The sequence below is a fragment of the Nicotiana attenuata genome, unplaced genomic scaffold (assembly GCF_001879085.1).
Source record: "Nicotiana attenuata strain UT unplaced genomic scaffold, NIATTr2, whole genome shotgun sequence".
In the NCBI taxonomy this organism is placed as follows: Eukaryota; Viridiplantae; Streptophyta; class Magnoliopsida; order Solanales; family Solanaceae; genus Nicotiana; species Nicotiana attenuata.
In genome coordinates, this window is record NW_017672003.1 from 11660 (window position 1) to 23318 (window position 11659).

The following is an 11659-nucleotide window of genomic DNA, read 5'->3' on the forward strand; positions in this document are numbered from 1 at the left end:
AAACAATCTGTGTGGCTAACCGGGATCCAATATGGATAAAGCATAGAATTACCCTGAACTCTGAATCTCTCAATTGGGAAGCTAAGTGTTGGCTAACGATCATCAACAGCCGTTTGCTGCCATCCAGCAACACCACAGACGTTAATGGGCCAAGAGCAGCGGCGATTTATTGTTTCATAAGCTAACATGATTTTGATGTGGCCCGACTAATTCAAGAACAAATGTTCATTCGCTCCCCGGAAATACTCAAAGGGTTCTGCTTCCCTTCCCTGGTCACCAAGATGTGTCGTGCCTCACGAGTTCCTGAAAATCCCATATTAGATGGGAAAGTGCCATTAAAAGCCCCATTCAAGGCTAGCAAGATCAGAGTTGGGAAAAAGCAGACTGTGGCGGTTGATGATGATACCGACGATGATAATGAGGGAGCTACGCAGGCTGCCACCCCACCTGGGCAGATTACTGATGAGGCGGGGCCATCACAGGCCCGCTGGAGTACCCGGATGACAGCTTTGGAACAGGAGATGGCTGGCCTGCGCAAGCCAGTCAATGACCTGAATGCTAGAGTTGACAGTTCGACCACTCAAAATGCCAGGTAAGAGAAAAAGATCATGGGCTAGCTTCGGGTGCGAGGACGAGCGTGTCACCTCGATCCTGGCACCGTCTCTAATCAGGACTGAGCACTAGGGAGTCCCTTTACCTTACTATGCTTTTATTTCTTTGACATGGGGACATGCCAAATCTGTAAGTGTGGGGTAGGGGATGATTGTTGTTGTTGTACAATTGTATAGATTTGTTTGGTATTTTTGGTTGCTGTTAATTAACTTCGACTTGGCCCAAAGACGGACACCTCTCGACGGGTCTCTTGAGGGACATAAGCCGAACAAAAAAAAACAAAAACAAAAAGAATTTCTTCTGTTAGGTAGTTTATCAACTCCCCCTTGGTTTTTCTTTAAACCACGGTTCTTTTCCAAGGGTTTCCATTTGAACCGGGTGTAGTTAGTTTTTTTTCCTTTTGTTAGTTTAGGAATTTTTGGGCGAGAAAAGATTTGAAATAGGATCCCTTGACTCCATGGTACCTTGAAAATAGATTGCTTTAGTGTGACACTTAGGCTCATTAGTTGACTCTAGCAATAAAGCCTTAAATTGTGTGTTCTTGAGTTGGCTTAAGCACTTTGAGCAGAGTGTCGGATGGTCCTAACTGAATTGAGTCATGTGCCATGTGTGAGTGAGGCTTTGTGTATTCTATGCTAAACTCAATGTCTAGAACTTGCCCTGTGTGTGTACGAAGCGAAATGGTAGTCTTAATTGGTCTGGAAAATGATATAGGCGTTTCCTTGTTGAACCTATCTATATATGTTTTTACCCACCGAGTGTATATATCCTAGTTAACCCCTTTGAGCCTATAATGCTGTTTCCTTGGCAATCACATTACAAGCCTTACCAAAGATTTGAAGTACCAATCTCTTTGAACCCAATCACCCCTTAGAAGCACTTGGATTGTAATGAATATGGAAAAGTTAAAGTATGGGGTGGTTGGTTGGGCTTTCGAGTGGAACGAAGAAGACATAAAAACAAAAGGGGTGCACTGTGTGATTAGCAATATTAGAAGCCACCAGAATCTAAAAAAAAAGAGAGAAAGAAGAACTGAGCTGAATAATTTTTACAAGAATAAGTCTCAAAATGGTAGTGGTCTTCAAAAGAGAAAGTGTGCTTAAGAAAGTAGGGGGTTTAACTCAATGATGTAAAGATGGAATGAAGGTTAGATAAAGGTATGGGCTTAAAAGTAGAAAGTGTATTGAAGTGCTTAGGGAGGTGTAGTCACTATACCCATATGTATCCTACATGTCCCGCAACCAACATTACAACCAAATAAAGTCCTACTTGATTCTAGACCAAATGAGCTCGATTAGTCGAGTATTACACTACGGGCAAGCCTATGGTGCGTTGTTTGTGGCATGAGAATTTATTTCTGAGGGTGAGTGAAATCTTACGTGTTTGAAATCCTCAGTGCGTGAAATATAATGACATGACACAAGTCTCTTTTGTGGTGAGTAGGCACGTGATTCATGAAGGAAAGGTAAGTTTGGACCTCTGATTGAGAGTATGAAAGCCGGCTAGGGACATTACGTGGCTAGAGAGGGAGTCCACTCTTGAGGTTAGGAGGCCACGCTAAGTAGTCTATCTATGTGAATTGTTCTTGGTATAAGGAGTAGGGAAGTGGCCCAGAGATGATTAGGCCTATAGAGTGTGGTTTTGTTGCTAGAGGACTAGCAACGATTTAAGTGTGGGGTGTTGATAGTAGCCTATATTATGTGATGTAGATGCTATTTAGGCTCTAAATTAAGCACACCTTAATGATGATTTAAGTGCTAAATGATAAAAAAAATACTCTAATTGAGGTTTTTATGCTTTGCAGGAGCTACTCCGAGTTAGGAGGAGGACCTAGAGTGTTTTTGGGTTAGAAATGAATATACAAGGCCAATTGAGAAGAGCCCGGATGAAAACGAGTAAGAAAAGCTAAGCAACAGCCCACCGCGACCGCAGTCGGGCCGCGACTGGAACGCAGTGGAAGAAAACGGAAAACATAATGGTTGTAAATTACCGCGGTTGCGCCGCGATTGTCTCGCGACCGCGGTCGATCCGGAGGAAGGTAAGGGTCTTAATACAAATATTGGGAATAGCATAGTGTTGTCCGATTCATAAGGATAGGAATAAACTGCTTTATGCTCAAAATGAGCAATAGTCATAAAGGGCTAAAGTGTAAAACGTGGGAAACTTATCCTAACCCTATATAAACTCAACAAACTCGCCCAAGTGAAGGTTAAGATTGTTTTTAGACTCAATTGGAGGAAAGAAAAAGCGTGAGAAGATCAAGACACCATTGGAGTTTTTCGTTCTTCTTCTTGTTATCATTATTTTGTGAATTATGAATGATTTTATGGTTTTATCTTCTTTTCTCATGAGTAGCTAAACATTTAATCCAGGGATGATGGAACCAATTGTTAGATGAAGTTTTGACTCAATTTAGTTATAATTGAGCCAGGTTTATTATATGATTGTTCAACTATGTTTTGTATGGTGATTAATTGAATGGGCCCTCGATTAATTGTGTCTAATTGCCTTGTGTTGCTTGAGAAAGAATACTAGGTTAGACTGTTGTTGAACAACACCACTTTTGGGTAACTGAAGAGATTCGTTACTTGAATTTAAAAGTGGGGTTAGAGATAACGAACTTTGGTGGGATAATTTAGAGCTGCATAAATTATCAGCTAGAGTAGTTCGAGAGAATGCTCTAGTAAATTGCCGTAGTTGATCGAGAGATAATTGCAGTAACCCATTGCTCACAATCCTCATAGAGTATCACGGCGAGATTATACCAAAAGAGTTAAGAATTAAGCAAGCATTTAGGGAAACTAATACCCTAGATCTTTTTACCATTGAATTATCTTTAATTTAGAATATTGTTAGTTTTAATACCTTTTTGCATTAGTTAAACAAATCTCACTATTTATTGATAAAAATCTCGAATCTGGAAATTGTTTGAACTTGTACTAGCATCACTAAGAGTTGTAATAGATAGGTTAGTTCCCAGAGGATTCGACTTCGGACTTGAAAAACCTATATTTGCAACAACCGCTTTATCTTTTATAAGGCATACTTGGGCGTTATCAGTCATTTTGTTGCAAGAGTTTGACTTTGAAGTCAAGGATCGGAAAGGGACAGAAAATCAAGTTGTGGATCACCTATATAGGCTTGAAGAGGCAGGGAGATCAAAAGAAGACCGTGAAATCAATGATGCCTTTCCAAATGAGCACATATTGGCATTGTCTAACACATTCGCTCCTTGGTATGCCAACATCGCTAACTTCTTGGTTAGTGACCTTGTTCCCGATGGATTGGAAGCTTATCAAAAGAAAAAGTTCTTGCGGAGTGTAGGCATTACTATTGGGAGGAACCCTTTTTGTTCAGTATTTGTGCCGACAACATCATTTGGCGGTGTGTTCCGGAAGATGAGGTAATGCATTTTCTCAAGGCATTCCATGATTCTCCGATTGGGGGTCATCATGGAGGAAATCGAACGGCGGTAAAAGCGCTTGAATGTGGCTACTATTGGCCATCGATCTACCAAGACGCAAATCAAATGGTCAAGGCATGCGATCAAAGTCAAAGACAAGGGTCAATATCTAAAATACATGAGATGCCTATAAATTTTGTACTAGAGGTCAAGATCTTTGATGTGTGGGGGATAGACTTTATGGGCCCTTTCGTGAGCTCTTATGGCATGGCCTACATCTTTGTGGCTGTGGACTACGTCTCTAATGGGTCGAGGCAATCGCCTTGCCTAAAAATGAAGCAAGGAGTGTGACCGCATTCTTGAAGAAGAACATATTCACACGGTTTGTACCCTAAGGGCCATCCTGAGTGATGGTGGGTCTCATTTTTGCAACAAGGCTTTCGCCGGGCTGCTTGAAAAGTATGGTGTAAAGCACAAGGTGGCCACACCCTATAATCCACAGTTGAGTGGTCAGGTTGAAGTTTCCAACAGAGAAATCAAAAACATCCTAGCTAAAATTGTCAATGCAAACAGGACCGACTGGTTGAGGAAGCTAGACGATGCGTTGTGGGCATATCGCACAACATTTAAGACTACCATCGGCACTTCACCGTACCGGTTGGTTTTTGGCAAAGCATGTCACTTGCCATTGAAGCTTGAACACAAAGCCACGCAGGCATTGAAGATGTTGAATCTTGACTGGGCCGAGGCTGCTAATCTTAGAATGACGCAACTCAATGATATGGAGGAATTCCGTCTGCATGCCTATGAGAGTGCAGTGATGTACAAAGAGAGAAAGAAGTTTGTTCATGACAAGAAGATCTTGAAGCGGGAGTTCAATTCTGGTGACTCTTACTCTTTGTATACGGCGAAAATCGGAGAGTCCGATTTTAGGGTCATTATGGCGCTTCGTAAGACCGCCCCCTGAAGCCTCGAGGCTCAGCTCGAGGTTCGACCCTGAGGGTTCTCAATGTTCGACCTCGAGGCAGTGCAAGTCGATGGCTATGATGGACAAACGAGAAGTTCCCAAGGCACGTGATTAAAGCTGACCAAGTCTATTGGGTTAGTTCAAGCCCGTACCGTGGCATTAACTGCCTATACCGGCTTCATATCCTTGTCATAAATGCGTTTGTACTATGTTGGGATTCCCCCTCATATACGAAGGGGACCCTTATCATTTTGTAACACACACAACATTTAATACAAGAACAAGAACATTCTCTGCTCTCTAACTTAAACATACTCTCCCTGGATTTTGTTACTTAAATTTATTATCTTGCTTACATTTATTATATTCCATTTGTCGTTCCTCATTTATTACTCATCAGTGATCATAAAGAGCCTTCATCAAAGCTCTCAAAACTATTAGTCCTTCATTGACCAGACATAGCCTAACGCTTAGCTCGACCTCGAGGCCCCGTATAAGCCAGCTCGAGGCCCCGATTCTCAGCCACTCGGTTTACTTGACACGCTGCCTTCAAACTCTTATGTATTTTTCTAATCTCACGCTTAGCATCTACTGCCCAACAACTAGCATAAAAATAAATCACGTATTTTTAGAACCACAAAATCAAATCTAATTGTAATTACCATTTTCAAGGTAAACAGTTTGGCGCCCACCGTGGGGCTAAAAATAATAGTGATTGTTTTCTTGCAAGTTTACTACATAACGCAAGTTATCTTTCACACTTTTTCTTGTCCAAGAATCTTTGTTTTCAGGTCAAAATGTCTAACTCAGTAAATGCATATGAAAATGACGGTCTTGAAGATCATGGAGAGAATGGTGTAGCTGTTCTAGGCATCGGTGTACCACCGCGAAACCTTGAGGATGCACCAGAGCCAATCCCCGTGGATGTGGTCTCACACAACACCGAACATGCCGATATAAGCTCCCACACTAGCAGGAGTATACGCCAAGAAGACCAACAAGAGGCTCAGAAAACCCCAGTTCGGGAGGAACAAGAGGTTAGCCTTCACATCATTTTTGAAATGTTGCAGGCACAACAACTAGCAATTGCTCAACTGCAAAGCCACCAAAAAACTCTAAGCACTGCAGCATCGGAAACAGCTCCTCGAGCCGAACAGGTACCGGAAAGATCAAGGAACAACGGGTCATTAGCTGACCCCACTATTATGAAGATGCTCGAGGACCTCACAAAGAGGATCAAGTCGGGCGAAAAGATGATAGAAGCTAATGACAAAAAGGTGGAGACCTACAATTCAAGGGTCGATCAAACTCCAGGCGCACCCCCGATCCTGAAGGGTGTAGATTCAAAGAAATTTGTACAAAAGCCATTCCCACAAAATGCCGCTCCAAAGACTATCCTGAAGAAAGTCAGAATGCCCGATCTTCCGAAGTACAATTGGACCTCGGACCCCAATGAGCACGTCACTGCTTACAATTGTGCGGTGAAGGGAAATGACCTGAAGGACGATGAGATTGAATTCGTCCTGCTAAAAAAGTTCGGAGAAACACTTTCGAAAGGGGCTATCCCGGTGCTATCAAGGTGGCTACAAGGAAATCTGATGTCTTCAAAATCAAACAAAGAGTAAACGATATGTTACAGGAGTTCGTATCTCGCTTCCAAATGGAGCGAATAGGTTACCACCAGTCTCCAACGATTGGGTAGTGCAGGCCTTCACTGAACGAACGAAGCTCAGTGTGTTCGAAGCAGCTAAAGCAGAATTTGGTTGAATATCCCGCCGTGACTTGGTATCAGGGTCGAGGATGACAAACTAGAAGCCCCCTCGGGCTCAGTATATCCTAGCAGGATTCTGGCAAAGGAAGTAAGGCCAAACAAGGAATGGTTCCTGCCATACACCGAAGATAGAAGAAATGCCCCAAGGCGTAACATACCCCAAAATGACTGAAGCACAGATCGAGGTCAGAATCCTCGGGGACTCGTGAGCAGAGCCGGATTCGACAGACACACAGGACCGACGGAGACACCCTGCTTGTCGGAATACAACTCCAACATTGACATTTCAGACATCGTATCTGCCATTGATAAAATCAGAGACACCAGGTGGCCAAGACCCGTACTATCAGATCCGTCTCAAAGGAACCCTAACTTGGTGCGCGAATTTCACGGCACACACGGTCATAGGAGCGAAGACCGCCGACAGCTCCGATAAGAAGTAGCCCGGCTACTCAACAAAGGGCACCTCCGAGAGTTCCTCAGCGAGCGAGCAAAAAATCAGTTTTGGAAAAGAGAGGTGAACAAGAAAAACGAAACGGATGAGGCGCAACATGTCATCCTCATGATCGTTGGAGGAATCGACATCCTGAAGAAACCCGTTATCAAAAGAACAAAAATGTCCATCACAAAGGAGAAACGAACTCGAGGTTACATACCCGAGGACGCCCTCACAAGGGCGACGAGGACATCGAGGCCCTGTCTCAGCCTCATAACGATGTATTGGTAATTTCTTTTCTTGTGAATACATTTCAAATTAAGCGTGTGCTTGTGGATCCAGGTAGCTCGGTCAACATTATCAGGTCGAGGTTGGTGGAGCAGCTCGGACTGCTCGACCACGTCGTGCCCACCTCTCGAGTCCTCAATGGATTCAACATGGCATGAGAGACAATGAAAGGGGAAATCACCCTCCCGGTCAACGTGGCGGCACGATCCAAAATGTCAAATTTCATGTCGTTGAAGGAGACATGATGTAAAACGCCTTGCTCGGAAGGCCATGGATACACTGCATGAGAGCAGTACCATCAACCCTTCATCAAATGATGAAGTTTCCTACGAAGGACGAAATAAAAATACCGTGTATGGGGAACAACATGCAGCGAGGGAGATGTTCGCGGTGCACGATGTGGCACCGACATCGACGCCTTCAACATCGAAGGAGCCAAAGGATAAGCAAACAGTGAAGTAGCAATCACGAGACACATTCTCGGCTGCACCCGAATAAAACAAGCAAAGGACCGTGCCACGTCCCCGGAGCAAACGTTCAAAGCATATCGAAGCTCAAAGTTCCATTACCGCTAAGGTGTAACCGTCTCCCTTTTCATTCACATCTTACACTAACCTGTGTGCAGGTGTCCGATCAGAACAGTCGAAGCGCTGTCCAGCTTGAAGACCATAGGTTTCAAAGCATACGTTGCACTCTTTTCCTTCGATCGGGTTTTATCCCAAGAAGGGTTTTACCGGCAAGGTTTTTAACAAGGCATCATCTATATGCTACCTAAGGAGAACTTAACAAGTATTCATGGCTTCTCTTCAATCAACCTCGAACGCTGAGGGGCATGCCACCGGATGATCACCTTCTCGAAGAAGTCAAGATGAGCTAAAAAGGGTCTTGATAGGAAAATGATGTATCAGGACAAACAGTCGAATGAACCGTGCCAGCATAGAATAATTGAACCCTTGACAACGAAAACATGTATACTTGTACAAGGTAATCAAAGAAGTATGCTACTTTTACGAGAAACGGCTCCAGAGCCACAAAATCTCCCGAACACTCGGGGACTAACATCAAAAACTCGAAGGCATATGACCTCCGGGTCGGAAACATCGAACTCGTAAGCCCTCAATGAGGCAACACCAAGTTTGCAAAGAACGGCTCAAGAGCCAAAAAACTTTTGATGTCTCGGGGACTGCATCGACTGTCATCCTATCGAGCTATCAGAAGCTCAAGGCCGTAAGACCCCAAGCGGGCAACTTCGAGCCCGAAAGCCTTCCGTGTGGTAATACTAGAAAATGTAAGACCTCCATGAAGCATTATCAACAATATAAGACCTCCATAAGGCAACACCAAAACTGTAAAACCTCAAGGAAGGCATGAGTTACTCTTGTACCAAGTAACCAAATCTGTAAGACCTCAAGTAAGGCATGATAAAAAATATAAGACCTTACAAAAGACATAATCCCGATCATAAAGTTAAGGCTATATATTCGAACTTGTAAGACCCCTAAAAGGGCATACCCTCGATGTAAACGCCAAAACTACTACACTCAGGGACTGAAAGGCTACGGCCAAACACAATGACTACGATCACAAGGCTCCGGCCAAACTCACGCGACTCGGGGACGCCCGTTCGTCGCTATAAAATCACAGGCCTTCGAATTACTTCGAAAAAACTTCGAAAATAACCGGTTAATCAGGCTACCCTCGGCATAAGCAAAAGAGTTTCGATCATATTAGCTCCAAACAACAAGCTTAGAAACAAATAAGCCATTGAGTGAAACCTCCCGAGGTGCTCATTTATCGCAGCATAACGGCTCACAATCGAGGTTCTTATCGAACCGTCGAAGAGTCAGGCGAACACAAAAACTTCAAAAAGTCTTTAACGAGGGGAAAATAAAGCCTACATTAGAGGTCATACTGACCCAACGCGTAAGAGCCTAAGCGCCTGCCTACATTAGAGGTCGTACCGACCCAACCCTGTAAGAGCCCAGATGCCAGCTTACATTAGTGATCGTACCGACCCAATGCGTAAGAGCCTGAGAGACAGCTTAAATTTCAAAAACTTAAGGTTCAATGAGCTCGAGTCAAAATCTGACTCGAAGACTGAGCCCGAAACAGTTAACTAAAAATGCCTAAGGGCAAATGCATAAGAGCCTAAGAGGCAGCCCAACAAGCCTCAGGGCCGATTGGCAAACCTAAGGGTTTTACCTCGAAGTCCAGTTCACCTGGCTAATCATCGATGAATGTATAAATTCAAAAGAAAGAAAGACATGCACAAGCATAGGGAAATGCATAAAAGATGAAATCGAAAGGTTTCCTTTTATACGTATACATGAAAAAAATACAAAGCTCCATTTACAAAGTTCTCTAAGAACACTGTACAAAGAATCAAAAAGAAAAAAGCCTAGTCTATTTTCCCCTTAGGGACTGCGGCCCCATCGGCCTCTTCTCCATTATCTTTGGCATCAGATACGAGGAACTTGGTGAATTGATTTGGACGTAGCAGCCACGACTATGGTAAAATAAGAGAAGGAAGATGAAGACTTGGGTGAAAGTTTTGAGTGAAATGGTAAGAGAACTGGCGCAAAGAATAATAACTCTATGAAAGGGATAGTTATTCAAAGTAGCGGAGTCCTCGGATAAGAAATAAGGAAATGCATATATAGAGCAAGCAGCGACTGTTCGTGTCACGCCCCAAAATCCGAGGAGCGCGACCGGCGCTCAACCGAGTAAACCCGAATGGGCAAGCCTGTTAGATTTCATTCTACCCAAACTAATTCATGAATAAAGAGGAGATGAACTCCATTAATCAAACTTTGTACATATATCATTAACGACTTCCATTTCATTTCCATTAGCAACATCATTCATAATTTTGAAGATATACAAGTCTTATACATCTTTGCCAAACATCAAGATTTCTAACTCAATTCCCCATTATCAAACACCACCCACAACCTTTCTACGGAGCCTCTAAACACAACTGAAGAGTAATGTAATATAGAAATGCCGGTAACAAGGCTCCGGCTATACCTCAAAATAAAAAGTACACGATAAACAGATGAAACAGGACCCCGAAACGAAGTGGGCTCACCAAGTCAGCTGAAAGGATGATGCGGCACTAGCTGCGACCAACACTGCCTGCTATAGTAACACCTACATCCATTTAAAGACGTAGCGCCCCCGCCAAAAGAGACGTTAGTGCCATCGAAGAGCACTCGTATGTATAACTAAACACCATCCAGTTAGAAAGAACAACCATACAAGAGTATAAAGAAATCACAAGGACAACAAAGCTTCAAATAAGCACCACGTCAACAATATAAGAGGTTCACATAGTTTTCACATAGTTTTTTTTGAATTTTTAGATTGGAGCATTGTTGTATCATCATCCACATTACCACCGCTTCCTTGAGCGGATTCTTATCACGGCCCGATCGGCTAAGACGTCTTACCAAGACGTTACCATTATTTCATTCTTACTTTCTAGTTTCAATTATCAAAACATTACCACCATGTGTGTATAACATGGCATCCGATCACGGCCCGATCGGCTAAGCCGTCTTACAAGACGTTACCCTTATTTCATTCTCTCTTTCCAGTGTCAATTATCAATACATTACCACCATATGTGTATAACGTGGCGTCCGATCACGGCCCGATCGGCTAAGCCGTCTTACCAAGACGCTACCTCAATCACAATTTTATTTCAATCTTTACTTCACATATATCAATTCATAGGCACTTAGGGCCACAATTATCACATCAAACTTGGCACTAGGCCACATTTCATAACTCACATTCCACATCACTTTCATTTTCAACATCAAACTTGCAATTTAAGATAATGGGCATACACAAGAGCAATTCAAGTTATAAGCATAGAGAGGAATTCTCACGATTCGGCATAATAGTCACAATTTAAACTTGACTTGAAATCTAGGCAATTTAGCATATACTTCACATTCTTCACATATCCCCAATTTACCTAGAATAGCACATTGAACACATTGAGACACACCTTTCACATATATTGTTGCAATACCAAATCCTTTGAAATAACAAATACTACATAAATCAAATTTCGGACTTATAACATATGCGGGGACACCATGGGAGCTCAATTTCTAAGAAGAGGGGGTTTTAGCCATACATACCTCAAAGAGCTATCCCTTAAGTTTCTACAAT